Source organism: Arachis ipaensis, chromosome B3 (assembly GCF_059453495.1).
Source record: "Arachis ipaensis isolate K30076 ecotype BB chromosome B3, ASM5945349v1, whole genome shotgun sequence".
Lineage (NCBI taxonomy): Eukaryota > Viridiplantae > Streptophyta > Magnoliopsida > Fabales > Fabaceae > Arachis > Arachis ipaensis.
In genome coordinates, this window is record NC_142438.1 from 62,984,620 (window position 1) to 63,002,912 (window position 18,293).

General features: G+C 39.5%; 1 protein-coding gene and 1 non-coding gene across 2 annotated transcripts in view; one reads left to right on the top strand and one right to left on the bottom strand.

Moving 5' to 3' along the window:
• Window positions 1–18,293, top strand: part of LOC148570880 (uncharacterized) — a 76,534-nt gene that overhangs the window by 48,135 nt on the left and 10,106 nt on the right. The gene's annotated exons all lie outside the window — the stretch shown is intronic.
• LOC148570882 (small nucleolar RNA R71) lies at window positions 7,396–7,503 on the bottom strand. Its single transcript, XR_015880367.1, has one exon. It is a non-coding gene; the product is annotated as a small nucleolar RNA R71 (small nucleolar RNA).

An 18,293-nucleotide genomic window follows, 5' to 3' on the forward strand; every position in this document is an offset into this window, starting at 1 on the left:
GAGTGAAAACATGCTTTTTTAGGTCTTAAAATAGCTAAATTTAATTCTCCTTGATTCTATTAGATGCCTTGATATGTTTGCTAAGTGATTTCAGATTTAGAAGGCAAAGATTGGATCAAGGGAATGAAGAAAGAAGCATGAAAAGGTGGAGAACTCATGAAGAAATGAAAGAACCGGAAAGCTGTCAAGCCGACCTCTTCGCACTTAATCGGCCATAACTTGAGCTACAGAGGTCCAAATGATGCGGTTCCAGTTGGGTTGGAAAGCTAACATCCGGGGCTTTGAAACGATATAAGATTTGCCATAGTTGCTACACGTATGGTGGCGCGCACGCGCAAAGTACGCGCACGCGCCGTTGCTGCCACCTAGTTCACTTAAAGCAAAACGTGGCCAACGAATTCTAAAGCCTTATGGGCCCAATCCAACTCATTTCTGATGCTATTTAACCCAAGGAGTGAAGAGGGAAACATGTGTTAGTTACCAATTAGTTTAGTTTAGCTTTGTAGTTAGTTTCTAGAGAGAGAAGCTCTCACTTCTCTCTAGAATTAGGATTAGGTTTAGTTCAATAATCTTAGATCTAGATTTTAATTCATGCTTTCATCTCCTTCTATCTCTCAATTCTTTGTTGCTACATTCATCTTCTTCTATTCTTTTATTGTAATTTCCTTTATGTTGTTCTTATATTTTGTTGTAGATCTACTTTTGCTCCTTCTATTTTCTTTCAATTCAATTAGAGGTAATTCATAATAATTGTGTTCCTTTTGATTGTTGTTGTTAATTCATTGCCGTAATTGTTGTTAGATTCTATTTTTGTTATCAATTTACTTTGCTTTTCTTTTATGCCTTCCAAGTGTTTGATGAAATGCTTGGTTGGATTTTAGTATAGATTTTGTTCCTCTTGGCTATGGTAGAGTAATTAGTGACGCTTGAGTTATCTAATGTCTTTGTTGATTGATAATTAGAAGTTGCTAATTGATTTAGATACCACTAAAGCTAGTCTTTCCCTTGGGAGTTGGCTAGGACTTGTGGAATCAAGTTGATTCATCCACTTGACTTTCCTCCATTATTAGAGGTTAACTAAGTGGTAGCAATGGACAATTGTGGTCACAATCAAGGAGGATAACTAGGATAGGACTTCTAATTCTCACAACCTTGCCAAGTGCTTTTTAGTTGTTAGTTTATTTTCATTGTCATTTACATTTCATGTCCCTTATCCCAAAACCCCAAAATACAATCCATAACCAATAACAAGACACTTCATTGTAATTCCTAGGGAGAACGACCCGAGGTTCAATACTTCGGTTTATAAATTTTAGGGGTTTGTACAAGTGACAAACAACTTTTTGTATGAAAGGATTATTGTTTGGTTTAGGAACTATACTTGCAACGAGAATTCATTTGTGAAATTCTAAACCATCAAAAATCCAATCGTCACCCAGCACTCGCGAGTTTGAAGTTCGTCACAGCCATCCCTTCCTGGATCCTACTCGGAATACCACAGACAAGGTTTAAACTTTTTGGATCTCAAGAATAGCCATCCATGGGTTCTAACTTATACCACGAAGACACTAATAACTCGGACTCGGTCCCCTGTATTAGATATCCAAGAGATATCCATTCAGTCTAAGGTAGAACGGAAGTGGTTGTCAGGCACACGCTCATAAGTTGAGAATGATGATGACTGTCACGATCATCACATCCATCATATTGAAGTGCGAATGAATATCTTAGAAGCGGAATAAGTTGAATTGAATAGAAAAACAGTAGTACTTTGCATTAATCCTTGAGGAACAGCAGAGCTCCACACCTTAATCTATGGTGTATAGAAACTCTACCGTTTGAAAATACATAAGTGATAAGGTCCAGGCATGGCCGAGAGGCCAGCCCCCATGATCTAAGAACTAAACGTCCCAAGATGTCTAATACAATAGTAAAAAGTCCTATTTATACTAAACTAGTTACTAGGATTTACAGAATTCAGTAAATGATGTAGAAATCCACTTTCGGGGCCCACTTGGTGTGTGCTTGGGCTGAGCATGAAGCTTTCACGTGGAGAGGTTATTTTTGGAGTTGAACGCCAGTTTGTAACGTGTTTCTGGCATTGAACTCCACTTTGCAACTTGTTTCTGGCGCTAAACGCCAGATTGCAACATGGAACTGGCGTTCAATGCCGGTTTTAGTCATCTAAACTCGGGCAAAGTATGGACTATTATATATTGCTGGAAAGCCCTGGATGTCTAATTTCCAACGCAATTGGGAGCGTGCCATTTGGAGTTCTGTAGCTCCAGAAAATCCACTTTGAGTGCAGAGAGGTCAGAATCCAACAGCATCTGCAGTCCTTCTTCAACCTCTAAATCTGATTTTTGCTCAAGTCCCTCAATTTCAGCCAGAAAATACCTGAAATCACAGAAAAATACACAAACTCATAGTAAAGTCCAGAAATGTGAATTTAGCATAAAAACTAATAAAAACATAATGAAAACTAATTAAATCATACTAAAAACATACTAAAAAAATGCCAAAAAGCGTATAAATTATCCGCTTATCACAACACCAAACTTAAATTGTTGCTTGTACCCAAGCAACTAAAAATTAAATAGGATAAAAAGAAGAGAATATACTATAAATTTTAAAATATCAATAAAACTTAGCTCCAATCAGATGAGCGGGACTTGTAGATTTTTGCCTCTTGAATAGTTTTGGCATCTCGCTTTATCCATTAAAGTTCAGAATGATTGGCATCTATAGGAACTTAGAATTCAGATAGTGTTATTGATTCTCCTAGTTCAGTATGTTGATTCTTGAACACAGCTACTTTATGAGTCTTGGTCGTGGCCCTAAGCACTTTGTTTTCCAGTATTACCACCGGATACATAAATGCCACAGACACATAACTGGGTGAACCTTTTTAGATTGTGATTCAACTTTGCTAAAGTCCCCAATTAGAGGTGTCCAGGGTTCTTAAGCACACTCTTCTTTTGCTTTGGACCTTGACTTTAACCGTTCAGTCTCAAGTTTTCACTTGACACCTTCACGCCACAAGCACATGGTTAGGGACAGCTTGGTTTAGCCGCTTAGGTCAGGATTTTATTCCTTTAGGCCCTCCTATCCACTGATGCTCAAAGCCTTGGATCCTTTTTATTACCTGATGAGCGGATAATTTATACGCTTTTTGACATTGTTTTTAGTATGTTTTTAGTAGGATCTAATTACTTTTAGGGATGTTTTCATTAGTTTTTATGTTAAATTTACATTTCTGGACTTTACTATGAGTTTGTGTGTTTTTCTGTGATTTCAGGTATTTTCTGGCTGAAATTGAGGGACTTGAGCAAAAATCAGATTCAGAGGTTGAAGAAGGACTGCTGATGTTGTTGGATTCTGACCTCCCTGCACTCAAAGTGGATTTTCTGGAGCTACAGAACTCGAAAGGGCGCGCTTCCAATTGCGTTGGAAAGTAGACTTCCAGGGCTTTCCAGAAACATATAATAGTCCATACTTTGGCCAAGAATAGACAACGTAAACTGGTGTTCAACGCCAGCTTTTTGCCCAAATCTGGCGTCCAGCGCCAGAAAAGGAGCCAAAACCAGAGTTGAACGCCCAAACTGGCACAAAAGCTGGCATTCAACTCCAAGAAGGACTTCTACACGTGCAACACTCAAGCTCAGCCCAAGCACACACCAAGTGGGCCTGGGAAGTGAATTTATGCATCAATTACTTACTCATGTAAACCCTAGTAGCTAGTTTATTATAAATAAGACCTTTTACAATTGTATTAGACATCTTTGGTCTCAGTTTTAACCCATTGTTCATCTTAGGAGACTATTGATCACGTTTTAGGGGGCTGGCCATCTCGGCCATGTCTGGACCTTTCACTTATGTATTTTCAACGGGAGAGTTTCTACACTCCATAGATTAAGGTGTGGAGCTCTGCTGTTCCTCAAAGATTAATGCAAAGTACTACTGTTTTCTATTCAATTCATCTTATTTTGCTTCTAAGATATTCATTCGTACTTCAATCTGAATATGATGAACGTGACAATCATCATCATTCCCTATGAACGCGTGCTTGACAACCACTTCCGTTCTACATTAGAATTGAATGAGTGTCTCTTAGATCTCTTAATCAGAATCTTCGTGGCGTAAGCTAGAATGATGGCGGCATTCAAGAGAATCCGGAAGGTCTAAACTTTGTCTGTGGTATTCCGAGTAGGATTCAATGAATGAATGACTGTGACGAGCTCCAAACTCGCGATTGCAGGGCGTTAGTGACAGACGTAAAAGGATAGTAAATCCTATTCCAGCATGATCGAGAACCGACAGATGAATAGCCGTGCCGTGACAGGGTGCGTTGACCATTTTCACTGAGAGGATAAGATGAAGCCATTGACAAGGGTGATGCCTCCAGACGATTAGCCGTGCCGTGACAGGGCATTGGATCATTTTCCCGAGAGATGACCAAAAGTAGCCATTGACAGTGGTGATGTATCACATAAAGCCAGCCATGGAAAGGAGTAAGACTAATTGGATGAAGATAGCAGGAAAGCAGAGGTTCAGAGGAACGAAAGCATCTCCATTCGCTTATCTGAAATTCTCACCAATGAATTACATAAGTATTTCTATCCCTATTCTATTAATTATTATTCGAAAACACCATTATCAATTTATATCTGCCTAACTGAGATTTGCAAGGTGACCATAGCTTGCTTCATACCAACAATATCCGTGGGATTCGACCCTTACTCACGTAAGGTATTACTTGGACGACCCAGTGCACTTGCTGGTCAGTTACACGGAGTTGTGAACCATGGTCTTGGCATCATGTTTTTGGCGCCATTTCCAGGGAAAGAAAGAGCAATGAATTTTACATAATTAAACTGTAATCACGATTCCGCGTACCAAGTTTTTGGCGCCGTTGCCGGGGATTGTTCGAGCCTGGACATCACAATTTCGTGCACCAAGTTTTTGGTGCCGTTGCCGGGGATTGTTCGAGTATGGACAACTGACGGTTCATCTTGTTGCTCAGATTAGGTAATTTTCTTTTTATTTTGTTTTCAAAAATTTTTCAAAAAAATCTTTCAAAATTTTCTCCTTTTTTTTCGAAAAAAAAATAATAATATAAAAATGTTTTCAGAAAAATTTTATTCAAAATTTTTAAGAATGAATTCTAGTGTTTCATGAAGCATGTTGAAGCCTGGCTGGCTGTAAAGCCATGTCTAATTCCTTTGGGAATGAGTATGTCAGGCGTGTCATGTCTGAATTACATGCTGAAGCTTGGCTGGCCATTGGCCATGTCTAGTGTTTTGGACCGGAGCTTTCATTGAAAGCTTGGCTGGCTAGTGAGCAATGTCTAATTCCTGGACTGAAGCTTTAGACTAAGAATGCAAGATTCCTGGAATTCATGTTAAAAATTTTGGAATCCTTATTTTTTCTTTTTCATATAATTTTTGAAAAAAAATCCAAAAAAACTAAAAAATCATAAAAATCAAAAATATTTTTTGTGTTTCTTGTTTGAGTCTTGAGTCATATCATAAGTTTGGTGTCACTTGCATATGCATCTTGCATTTTTCGAAAATATCATGCATTCATAGTGTTCTTCATGATCTTCAAGTTGTTCTTGGTAAGTCTTCTTGTTTGATCTTAATGTTTTCATGTTTTGTGTCTTTTCTTGTTTTACATGTGCATTTTTCATTTCTTAGAGTCTAAACATGAAAGATTTCTAAGTTTGGTGTCTTACATGTTTTCTTTGCATAAAAAATTTTTCAAAAATATGTTCTTGGTGTTCATCTTGACATTCATAGTGTTCTTGGTGTTCATCTTGACATTCATAGCATTCTTGCACGCATTCATTGTTTTGATCTAAAAAAAAATTTCATGCATTGCATCTTTTTAGTGTTTTTCTCTTGCATCATAAAAATTCAAAAAAATCAAAAAAAATATCTTTCCCTTTTTCTCTCATCAAATTCGAAAATTTGAGTTGACTTTTTCAAAAATTTTTAAAATCAAGTTGTTTCTTATGAGTCAAATCAAATTTTCAATTTGAAAATCTTATCTTTTTCAAAATCTTTTTCAAAAATCAAATCTTTTTCAAATCTCTTAGTTATTTTCGAAAATTCCAACAAAATATTTTTCAAAAAAAACTTTTCCTTATTTTTATATCATAATTTTCGAAAATAACAATAACAATTAATGTTTTGATTCAAAAATTTCAAGTTTGTTACTTACTTGTTAAGAAAGATTCAAACTTTAAGTTCTAGAATCATATCTTGTGATTTCTTATGAATCAAGTCATTAATTGAGATTTTAAAAAAATCAAATCTTTCTCAAAACTAATTTCTAAAATATCTTCTTATCTTACCTTTTTCAAAAAGTTGGTTTCAAAATATCTTTCCTAACCTCCTAACTTCTTATCTTTTCAAAATTTGTTTCAACTAACTAACTAACTTTTTGTTTGTTTCTTAACTTTTTCAAAACTACCTAACTAACTCTCTCTCTCTAATTTTCGAAAATATCTTCCCTCTTTTTCAAAAATTTCTTTTTAATTAACTAATTATTCTTATCTTTATTTTTTATTTTAAAAATTTTCAAAAAATACTAACATTTTTCAAAAACCATTTTCGAAAATCACCAACTCTTTTTCAAAAACATTTTTCGAAAATTCTCCCTTTCTCATCTTATTCTATTTATTTATTCATCTACTAACATCTCATCTCACATCTCAACCCTCCTCACAGTTGTGTTTCTTCCATTATATTACATTCTTTGTATCCCCCTCTTCTTCTACTCACACAGGGATCCCTATACTGTGGTATAAAGGATCCATATTATTATTATTATTTTTTCTGTGCCCTCTTCTTTGTCATATGAGCAGGAGCAAGGACAAGAACATTCTTGTTGAAGCAGATCCGGAACCTGAAAGGACTCTGAAGAGAAAATTAAGAGAAGCTAAATTACAACAATCCAGAAATAACCTTTCAGAAATTTTCGAACAGGAAGAGGAGATGGCAGCCGAAAATAATAATAATGTAAGGAAGATGCTTGGTGACTTTACTGCACCTAATTCCAATTTACATGTAAGAAGCATCTCCATTCCTGCCATTGGAGCAAACAACTTTGAGCTGAAACCTCAATTAGTTTCTCTGATGCAGCAGAACTGCAAGTTCTCATGGACTTCCATCTGAAGATCCTTTTCAGTTCTTAACTGAATTCTTGCAGATATGTGATACTGTTAAGACTAATGGAGTAGATCCTGAAGTCTACAGGCTCATGCTTTTCCCTTTTGCTGTAAGAGACAGAGCTAGATTATGGTTTGATTCTCAACCCAAAGACAGCCTGAACTCTTGGGATAAGCTGGTCACGGCTTTCTTAGCCAAGTACTTTCCTCCTCAAAAGCTGAGCAAGCTTAGAGCTGATGTTCAAACCTTCAGACAGAAAGAAGGTGAATCCCTCTATGAAGCTTGGGAGAGATACAAAGCACTGACCAAAAAGTGCCCTTCTGACATGCTTTCAGAATGGACCATCCTGGATATATTCTATGATGGTTTGTCTGAGTTATCTAAGATGTCATTGGATACCTCTGCAGGTGGATCCATTCACCTGAAGAAAACACCTGCAGAAGCTCAAGAACTCATTGACATGGTTGCAAATAACCAGTTTATGTACACTTCTGAAAGGAATCCTGTGAATAATGGGACGCCTATGAAGAAGGGAGTTCGTGAGATTGATACTCTGAATGCCATATTGGCTCAGAATAAAATATTGACTCAGCAAGTCAATATGATTTCTCAGAGTCTGAATGGAATGCAAGCTGCATCCAACAGTACTCAAGAGGCATCTTCTGAAGAAGAAGCTTATGATCCTGAGAACCCTGCAATAGCAGAGGTGAATTACTTATGTGAACCTTATGGAAACACCTATAACTCATCATGGAGAAATCATCCAAATTTCTCATGGAAGGATCAAAAGCCTCAACAAGGCTTTAATAATGGTGGAAGAAACAGGTTTAACAATAATAAACCTTTTCCATCATCCACTCAGCAACAGACAGAGAACTCTGAACAAAATGCTTCTAATTTAGCAAATCTAGTCTCTGATCTATCCAAGGCCACTGTGAGTTTCATGAATGAAAAAAGGTCTTCCATTAGAAATTTGGAAGCACAAGTGGGCCAGCTGAGTAAAAGGATCACTGAAATCCCTCCCAGTACTCTCCCAAGCAATACAGAAGAGAATCCAAAAGGAGAATGCAAGGCCATTGACATAAGCAAAATGGCCGAACCCAATGAGGGAGAGGAGGACGTGAATCCCAAGGAGGAAGACCTCCTGGGACGTCCAGTGATCAATAAGGAGCTTCCCTCTGAGGAACCAAAGGACTCTGAGGCTCATCTAGAGACCATAGAGATTCCATTGAACCTCCTTATGCCCTTCATGAGCTCTGATGAGTATTCCTCTTCTGAAGAGAATGAGGATGTTACTGAAGAGCAAACTGCCAAGTTTCTTGGTGCAATCATGAAGCTAAATGCCAAATTATTTGGCATTGATACTTGGGAAGTTGAACCTCCCGTGTTCATTAATGAACTAAGTGATCTGGATCAACTGACATTGCCTCAGAAGAGACAGGATCCTGGAAAGTTCATAATACCCTGTACCATAGGCACCATGATCTTAAAGGCTCTATGTGACCTTGGTTCAGGAATAAACCTCATGCCCCTCTCTGTAATAGAGAAACTGGGAATCTATGGGGTGCAAGCTGTTAAAATCTCATTAGAGATGGCAGACAGCTCTAGAAAACAGGCTTATGGACAAGTAGAGGACGTATTAGTAAAGGTTGAAGGCCTTTACATCCCTGCTGATTTCATAGTCCTGGATACTGGAAAGGAAGAGGATGAATCCATCATCCTAGGAAGACCTTTCCTGGCCACAGCAAGAGCTGTGATTGATGTTGACAGAGGTGAAATAGTCCTTCAATGGAATGAGGACTCCCTTGTGTTTAAAACTCAATGATCTCTCTCCGCATCCATGGAGAGGAAGCAGAAAAAGCTTCTCTCAAAGCAGAGTCAAACAAAGCCCCCACAGTCAAACTCTAAGTTTGGTGTTGGGAGGCCACAACCAAACTCTAAGTTTGGTGTTGAACTCCCATATCCAAACTCTAAGTTTGGTGTTGGAGAGTCTCAACAATGCTCTGAACATCCGTGAGGCTCCATGAGAGCCCACTGTCAAGCTATTGACATTAAAGAAGCGCTTGTTGGGAGGCAACCCAATTTTTATTTATCTAACTATATTTTTCTTAGTTATATGTCTTTATAGGTTCATGATCATGTGGAGTCACAAAATAAACAAAAAAATCAAAAACGGAATCAAAAACAGCAGAAGAAAAATCACACCCTGGAGGAGCATCTGTCTGGCGTTCAAACGCCAGAACAGAGCATGGTTCTGGCGCTGAACGCCCAGAATGGGCAGCATCCTGGCGCTGAACGCCCAGAACAAGCATGGTTCTGGCGTTCAACGCCAGAAATGGCAGCAAATGGGCGTTGAACGCCCAAAATGGCCACCAACCTGGCGCTGAACGCCCAGAGTTGTGTGCAAAGGCATTTTTACATGCCTAATGGGTGCAGGGATGTAAATCCTTGAACACCTCAGGATCTGTGGACCCCACAGGATCCACTCAGAATCTGTAGACCCTACAGGATCCACTCAGGATCTGTGGACCCCATAGGATCCACTCAGGATCTGTGGACCCCACAGGATCCCCACCTACCTCCACTCACTTCTTCTCACCACTCTCTTTCACACAACCCCATAAACACTCTTCCCCAAAAACCCTTCACCAATCACCTCAATCTCTCTTCCCCATCACCTCTTCACCACTCACATTCATCCACTCTTCCCCATAAACCTACCTCATAAACTCCACCTACCTTCAAAATTCAAAACCAATTTCCCATCCACACCCACCCATATGGCCGAAAGTGGCAAAAGCATAAGCTTTTTGTTTTTCCATTACCATTGATGGCACCTAAGACCGGAGAATCTTCTAGAAAGGGGAAAGGAAAGACAAAAGCTTCCACATCCGAGTCATGGGAGATGGAAAGGTTCATCTCCAAAGCCTATCAAGACCACTTCTATGATGTTGTGGCCAAGAAGAAGGTGATCCCTGAGGTCCCTTTCAAACTCAAAAGAAATGAGTATCCGGAGATCCGACATGAAATTCAAAGAAGAGGTTGGGAAGTTCTAACAAATCCCATCCAACAAGTCGGCATCCTAATGGTTCAAGAGTTATATGCTAATACATGGATCACCAAGAACCATGATCAAAGTAAGAACCCGGATCCAAAGAACTATTTTACAATGGTTCGGGGGAAATACTTAGATTTTAGTCCGGAGAATGTGAGGTTGGCGTTCAACTTGCCAAACATGGAAGAGAACGCACGCCCCTACACAAGGAGAGTCAACTTTGATCAAAGGTTGGACCAAGTCCTTATGGACATATGTGTAGAAGGAGCTCAATGGAAGATTGACTCCAAAGGCAAGCCGGTTCAACTAAGAAGATTGGACCTCAAGCCTATAGCTAGAGGATGGTTGGAGTTCATTCAATGTTCAATCATTCCCACTAGCAACCGGTCTGAAGTTACTGTAGACCGGGCCATCATGATCCATAGCATCATGATTGGAGAAGAGGTGGAAGTTCATGAGATTATACCTCAAGAACTCTACAAGGTGGCTGACAAGTCCTCCACTATGGTAAGGTTAGCCTTTCCTTACCTCATTTGTCACCTATGCAATTCGGCTGGGATTGACATAGAGGGAGATATCCTCATTAAAGAGGACAAGCCCATCACTAAGAAAAAGATGGAGCAAGCAAGAGAGCCCAGTCATGGAGCTCAAGAGGCGCAAGAAGCTCATTTCCATGAGATCCCGGAGATGCCTCAAATGCACTTTCCTCCTCAAAATTATTGGGAGCAAATCAACACCTCCCTAGGAGAATTGAGTTCCAATATGGGACAACTAAGGGTGGAACATCAAGAGCACTCCATCATGCTTCATGAAATAAGAGAAGATCAAAAAGCAATGAGGGAGGAGCAACAAAGACAAGGAAGAGACATAGAAGAGCTCAAAGACATCATTGGTTCCTCAAGAAGGAAACGCCACCATCACTAAGGTGGATTCATTCCTTGTTCTTGCTTCCTCTGTTTTTCGTTTTCTATGTTATGTGGTTATCTATGTTTGTGTCTTCATTACATGATCATTAGTAGTAGTAACTATGTCTTAAAGTTATGAATGTCCTATGAATCCATCACCTCTCTTAAATGAAAAATGTTTTAATTCAAAAGAACAAGAAGTACATGAGTTTCGAATTTATCCTTGAACTTAGCTTAATTATATTGATGTGGTGACAATGCTTCTTGTTTTGTGAATGTATGCTTGAACAGTGCATATGTCTTTTGAAGTTGTTGTTTAAGAATGTTAAATATGTTGGCTCTTGAAAGAATGATGACTAGGAGACATGTTATTTGATAATCTGAAAAATCATAAAAATGATTCTTGAAGCAAGAAAAAGCAGCAAAGAACTAAGCTTGCAGAAAAAAAAAATATAGGCAAAAAAAAATAAATACAGAAAGAAAAAAGGGAAAAAGCAAGCAAAAAAAAAAGCCAATAACCCTTAAAACCAAAAGGCAAGGGTAAATAAAAAGGATCCATGGCTTTGAGCATCAGTGGATAGGAGGGCCTAAAGGAATAAAATCCTGACCTAAGCGGCTAAACCAAGCTGTCCCTAACCATGTGCTTGTGGCGTGAAGGTGTCAAGTGAAAACTTGAGACTGAACGGTTAAAGTCAAGGTCCAAAGCAAAAGAAGAGTGTGCTTAAGAACCCTGGACACCTCTAATTGGGGACTTTAGCAAAGTTGAGTCACAATCTGAAAAGGTTCACCCAGTTATGTGTCTGTGGCATTTATGTATCCGGTGGTAATACTGGAAAACAAAGTGCTTAGGGCCACGGCCAAGACTCATAAAGAAGCTGTGTTCAAGAATCATCATACTGAACTAGGAGAGTCAGTAACACTATTCGAAATCTGAAGTTCCTATAGATGCCAATCATTCTAAACTTCAATGGATAAAGTGAGATGCCAAAACTATTCAAGAGGCAAAAAGCTATAAGTCCCGCTCATATGATTGAAGCTATGTTTCATTGATAGTTTGGAATTTATAGTATATTCTCTTCTTTTTATCCTATTTGATTTTTAGTTGCTTGGGGACAAGCAACAATTTAAGTTTGGTGTTGTGATGAGCGGATAATTTATACGCTTTTTGACATTGTTTTTAGTATGTTTTTAGTAGAATCTAGTTACTTTTAGGGATGTTTTCATTAGTTTTTATGTTAAATTCACATTTCTGGACTTTACTATGAGTTTGTGTGTTTTTCTGTGATTTCAGGTATTTTCTGGCTGAAATTGAGGGACTTGAGCAAAAATCAGATTCAGAGGTTGAAGAAGGACTGCTGATGTTGTTGGATTCTGACCTCCCTGCACTCAAAGTGGATTTTCTGGAGCTACAGAACTCGAAATGGCGCACTTCCAATTGCGTTGGAAAGTAGACTTCCAGGGATTTCCAGCAATATATAATAGTTCATACTTTGGCCAAGAATAGATGATGTAAACTGGCGTTCAACGCCAGCTTTCTGCCCAAATCTGGCGTCCAGCGCCAGAAAAGGAGCCAAAACTAGAGTTGAACGCCCAAACTGGCACAAAAGCTAGCGTTCAACTCCAAGAAGGACTTCTACACGTGCAACACTCAAGCTCAGCCCAAGCACACACCAAGTGGGCCCCGGAAGTGAATTTATGCATCAATTACTTACTCATGTAAACCCTAGTAGCTAGTTTATTATAAATAAGACCTTTTACTATTGTATTAGACATCTTTGGTCTCAGTTTTAACCCATTGTTCATCTTAGGAGACTATTGATCACGTTTTAGGGGGCTGGCCATCTCGGCCATGCCTGGACCTTTCACTTATGTATTTTCAACGGTAGAGTTTCTACACTCCATAGATTAAGGTGTGGAGCTCTGCTGTTCCTCAAAGATTAATGCAAAGTACTACTGTTTTCTATTCAATTCATCTTATTTCGCTTCTAAGATATTCATTCGTACTTCAATCTGAATGTGATGAACGTGACAATCATCATCATTCCCTATGAACGCGTGCCTGACAACCACTTCCGTTCTACATTAGAATTTAATGAGTGTCTCTTAGATCTCTTAATCAGAATCTTCGTGGCGTAAGCTAGAATGATGGCGGCATTCAAGAGAATCCAGAAGGTCTAAACCTTGTCTGTGGTATTCCGAGTAGGATTCAATGAATGAATGACTGTGACGAGCTCCAAACTCGCGATTGCAGGGCGTTAGTGACAGACGTAAAAGGATAGTAAATCCTATTCTAGGATGATCGAGAACCGACAGATGAATAGCCGTGCCGTGACAGGGTGCGTTGACCATTTTCACTGAGAGGATAAGATGAAGACATTGACAAGGGTGATGCCTCCAGACGATTAGCCGTGCCGTGACAGGGCATTGGATCATTTTCCCGAGAGATGACTGAAAGTAGCCATTGACAATGGTGATGTATCACATAAAGCCAGCCATGGAAAGGAGTAAGACTGATTGGATGAAGATAGCAGGAAAGCAGAGGTTCAGAGGAACGAAAGCATCTCCATTCGCTTATCTGAAATTCTCACCAATGAATTACATAAGTATTTCTATCCCTATTCTATTAATTATTATTCAAAAACACCATTATCAATTTATATCTGCCTAACTGAGATTTGCAAGGTGACCATAGCTTGCTTCATACCAACAATCTCCGTGGGATTCGACCCTTACTCACGTAAGGTATTACTTGGACGACCCAGTGCACTTGCTGGTCAGTTACACGGAGTTGTGAACCATGGTCTTGGCATCATGTTTTTGGCGCCATTCCCAGGGAAAGAAAGAGCAATGAATTTTACATAATTAAAGTGTAATCACGATTCCGCGTACCATTACCCTTGCCTTTTGGTTTTAAGGGCTATTGGCTTTTTGCTCTTGCCTTTTGGTTTAAAGAGCTTTTGGCTTTTTCTGCTTGCTTTTTGTTTTTCTCTTTTTTTTTCGCTATATTTTTTTTTCTGCAAGCTTTTGTATTCACTGCTTTTTCTTGCTTCAAGAATCATTTTTATGATTTTTCAGATTATCAAATAACATGTCTCCTTGTCATCATTCTTTCAAGAGCCAACATATTTAACATTCTTAAACATCAAATTCAAAAGACATATGCACTGTTCAAGCATTCATTCAGAAAACAAAAAGTATTGTCACCACATCAAAATAATTAAACTAGTTTGAAGGATGAATTCAAAACTATGTACGTCTTGTTCTTTTGTTTTTAAAACATTTTTCATTTAAGAGAGGTGATGGATTCATATTCACTACTTTAGGGCATAGATACTTAGACACTAATGATCATGTAATAAGACACAAACATAAACAAACATTTAACATAAAAGACGAAAAACAGGAAAATAAATAAACAAGGAGATTAAGGAATGAGTCCACCTTAGTGAGGGTGGCATCTTCCTCTTCTTGAAGAACCAATGGTGCTTTTGAGCTCCTCTATGTCTCTTCCTTGTCTTTCTTGCTCCTCCCTCATAGCTCTTTGATCTTCTCTAATTTCATGGAGGATGATGCAGTGCTCTTGATGTTCCACCCTTAATTGTCCCATGTTGGAACTTAATTCACCTAGGGAAGTGTTGATTTGTTCCCAATAGTTTTGTGGAGGAAAGTGCATCCCCTGAGGCATCTCAGGGATTTCATAGTGAGAAATTTCCTCATGCTCATGTTGAGGTCCATGCTCTCTTGTTTGCTCTATCTTTTTCTTAGTGATGGGCTTATCCTCTTCAATGAGGATGTCTCCCTCTATGTCAATTCCAGCCGAATTGTAGAGGTGGAAAATGAGGTGAAGAAAGGCTAACCTTGCCAAAGTGGAGGACTTGTCAGCCACCTTGTAGAGTTCTTGAGGTATAATCTCATGAACTTCCACTTCCTCCCCAATCATGACTATGGATCATGATGGCCCGGTCTATAGTAACTTCAGACTGGTTGCTAGTAGGAATGATTGAGCGTTGAATGAACTCCAACCATCTTCTAGCCACTAGTTTGAGGTCAAGCCTTCTTAGTTAAACCGGCTTGCCCTTTGGGTCAATTTTCCATTGAGCTCCTTCCACACATATGTCCATGAGGACTTGGTCCAACCTTTGATCAAAGTTGACTCTTCTAGTGTAGGGGCGTGCGTTTTCTTCCATCATTGGCAAGTTGAACGCCAACCTTACATTTTTTGGATTCGGGTTCACACTTTGATCATGGTTCCTAGTGACCCATGCGTTTGCATATAACTCTTGAACCATTAAGATCCCGACTTGTTGAATGGGGTTGGTTAGAACTTACCAACCTCTTCTTTGGATTTCAAGTCAGATCTCCGGATACTCATTCTTTTTGATTTTAAAAGGAACCTCAGGGATCACTTTCTTCTTGGCCACAACTTCATAGAAGTGGTCTTGATGAACCTTAGAGATGAATCTCTCCATCTCCCATGACTCAGAGGTGGAAGTGATTGCCTTCCCTTTCCTCTTTCTAGAGGTTTTTCTGGCCTTAGGTGCCATAAATGGTTATGAAAAAACAAAAAGAAATGCTTTTACTACACCAAACTTAAAATGGTTGCTCGTCCTCGAGCAAAATAAAAGAGAAAGAAGTAGAAGAAGAAGAAAAATGGAGGAGATGGAGGGAGAATATGGATTCAGCCAAGGGGAAGAAGAGAGGGTTGTGTTGTGTGAAAATAAAGAAGGAATGAGGGGTTTATATAGGAGTGGGGAGGGGTTAGGGTTCGGCCATTTAGGGTTGGGTTTGGGAGGGAAATTATTTTGAATTTAAAGGTAGGTGTGGTTTTTGGGGAAGAGAGGATGGATGTCAGTGGTGAAGAGGTGATGGGAAAGAGTGACTGAGTTGATTGTGAGGGGTATTTAGGGAAGAGAGTTATGTAAAGGTGTGAAGAGGAGAGAAGAAGTAGGTAGGGATCCTGTGGGGTCCACAGATCAGTGGGGCCAAGGACTTTAATTATCCCTGCTCCAATTAGGCGTGTAAACGCCCTCCGTAGGCAATCCTAGCGTTTAACGCCAGATTGCAGCATGTTTCTGGCGTTAAACGCCACTTCCATGCTTGTTTTGGGCGTTCAACGCCAGTCTGCAGCATGTTTCTGGCGTTGAACGCCAGTTTTCCTTTGGGGTGCATTCCTGGCATTTAAACGCCAGAATGCTGCTTATTTCTGGCATTTAACGCCAGTTTCATGCTCTGTTCTGGCGTTAAACGCTAGCCAGATGCTCCTTAAACTAACGCCAGCAAGCCCTTCCTCCAGGGTGTTCTGTTTTCAATGCTATTTTTCATTTTGTTTTTAAATTTTTTTGTAGTTTTTGTGACTCCACATGATCATCAACCTAGTAAATCATGAAATAACAAAGAGAAAAGAAAATAAAATATATTAAATAACATTGGGTTGTCTCCCAACAAGCGCTTCTTTAATGTCAATAGCTTGACAGTGGGCTCTCACTGAGCAACAGAGGTGATCAGGTCAATTTTATAGATTCCTAACACCAAACTTAGAGTTTGGCTAAGGCCTCCCAACACCAAACTTAGAGTTTGATTGTGGGGGCTTTGTTTGACTCTGTAGTGAGAGAAGCTTTTCATGCTTCCTCTCCATGGTTACAGAAGGAGAACCTTGAGTTTTAAACACAAGGTAGTCCTCATTCAGTTGAAGGACTAACTCTCCTCTGTCCACATCAATCACAGCTCTTGCTGTGGCTAGGAAGGGTCTTCCAAGGATGATGGATTATCCTTATCCTTCTCAGTCTGTAGGATTATAAAATCAACAGGGATGTAAAGGCTTTCAACCTTTACTAACACGTCCTCTACTAGTCCATAAGCCTGTTTTCTTGAGTTGTCTGCCATCTCTAGAGAGATTCTGGCAACTAGCACCTCAAAGATTCCCAATTTCTCCATTACAGAGAGGGGCATGAGGTTTATCCCTGACCCAAGGTCACATAGAGCCTTCTCAAAGGTCATGGTGCCTATGGTACAAGGTATTAAGAACTTTCTAGGATCCTGTTTCTTCTGAGGCAATCTCAGTTGATCCAGATCACTCAGTTCATTGGTGAGCAAGAGAGGTTCATCTTCCCAAGTCTCATTACCAAATAATTTGGCATTCACCTTCATGATAGCACCAAGGTACTTGGCAACTTGCTCTTCAGTAACATCTTCATTCTCTTCAGAAGAAGAATACTCATCAGAGCTCATGAATGGCATAAGGAGGTTCAATGGAATCTCTATGGTCTCTAGATGAGCCTCAGATTCCTTTGGTTCCTCAGAGGAAAACTCCTTATTGATCTCTGGACGTCCCAGGAGGTCTTCCTCACAGGGGTTCACGTCCTCTCCCTCCCTTGTAGGTTCGGCCATGATGATCAATTCAATGCCCTTGCACTCTCCTTTTGGATTTTCTTCTGTATTGCTTGGGAGAGTACTAGGAGGGGTTTCAGTGATTCTTTTACTCAGCTAGCCCACTTGTGCTTCCAAATTTCTAATGGAGGACCTTGTTTCATTCATGAAACTCACAGTGGCCTTAGATAGATCAGAGACTATATTTGCCAAGCTAGATGGATTCTGCTCAAAACTCTCTGTCTTTTGCTGAGTGGATGATGGAAAAGGCTTGCTATTGCTAAACCTGTTTCTTCCACCATTATTAAAGCCTTGTTGAGGCTTTTGTTGATCCTTCCATGAGAGATTTGGGTGATTTCTCCATGAGGGATTATAGGTGTTTCCATAGGGTTCCCCCATGTAATTCACCTCTGCTATTGCAGGGTTCTCAGGATCATAAGCTTCTTCTTCAGAAGATGCCCCTTGAGTACTGTTGGATGCAGCTTGCATTCCATTCAGACTCTGAGAAATCATATTGACTTGCTGAGTCAATATTTTGTTCTGAGCCAATATGGCATTCAGAGTATCAATTTCAAGAACTCCCTTCTTCTGAGGCGTCCCATTACTTATAGGACTCCTCTCAGAAGTATACATGAACTGGTTATTAGCAACCATGTCAATGAGTTCTTGAGCTTCTGCAGGCATTTTTTTTAGGTGAATAGATCCACCTGCAGAATGGTCCAATGACATCTTTGATAGTTCAGATAGACCATCATAGAATATATCCAGAATGGTCCATTCTGAAAGCATGTCAGA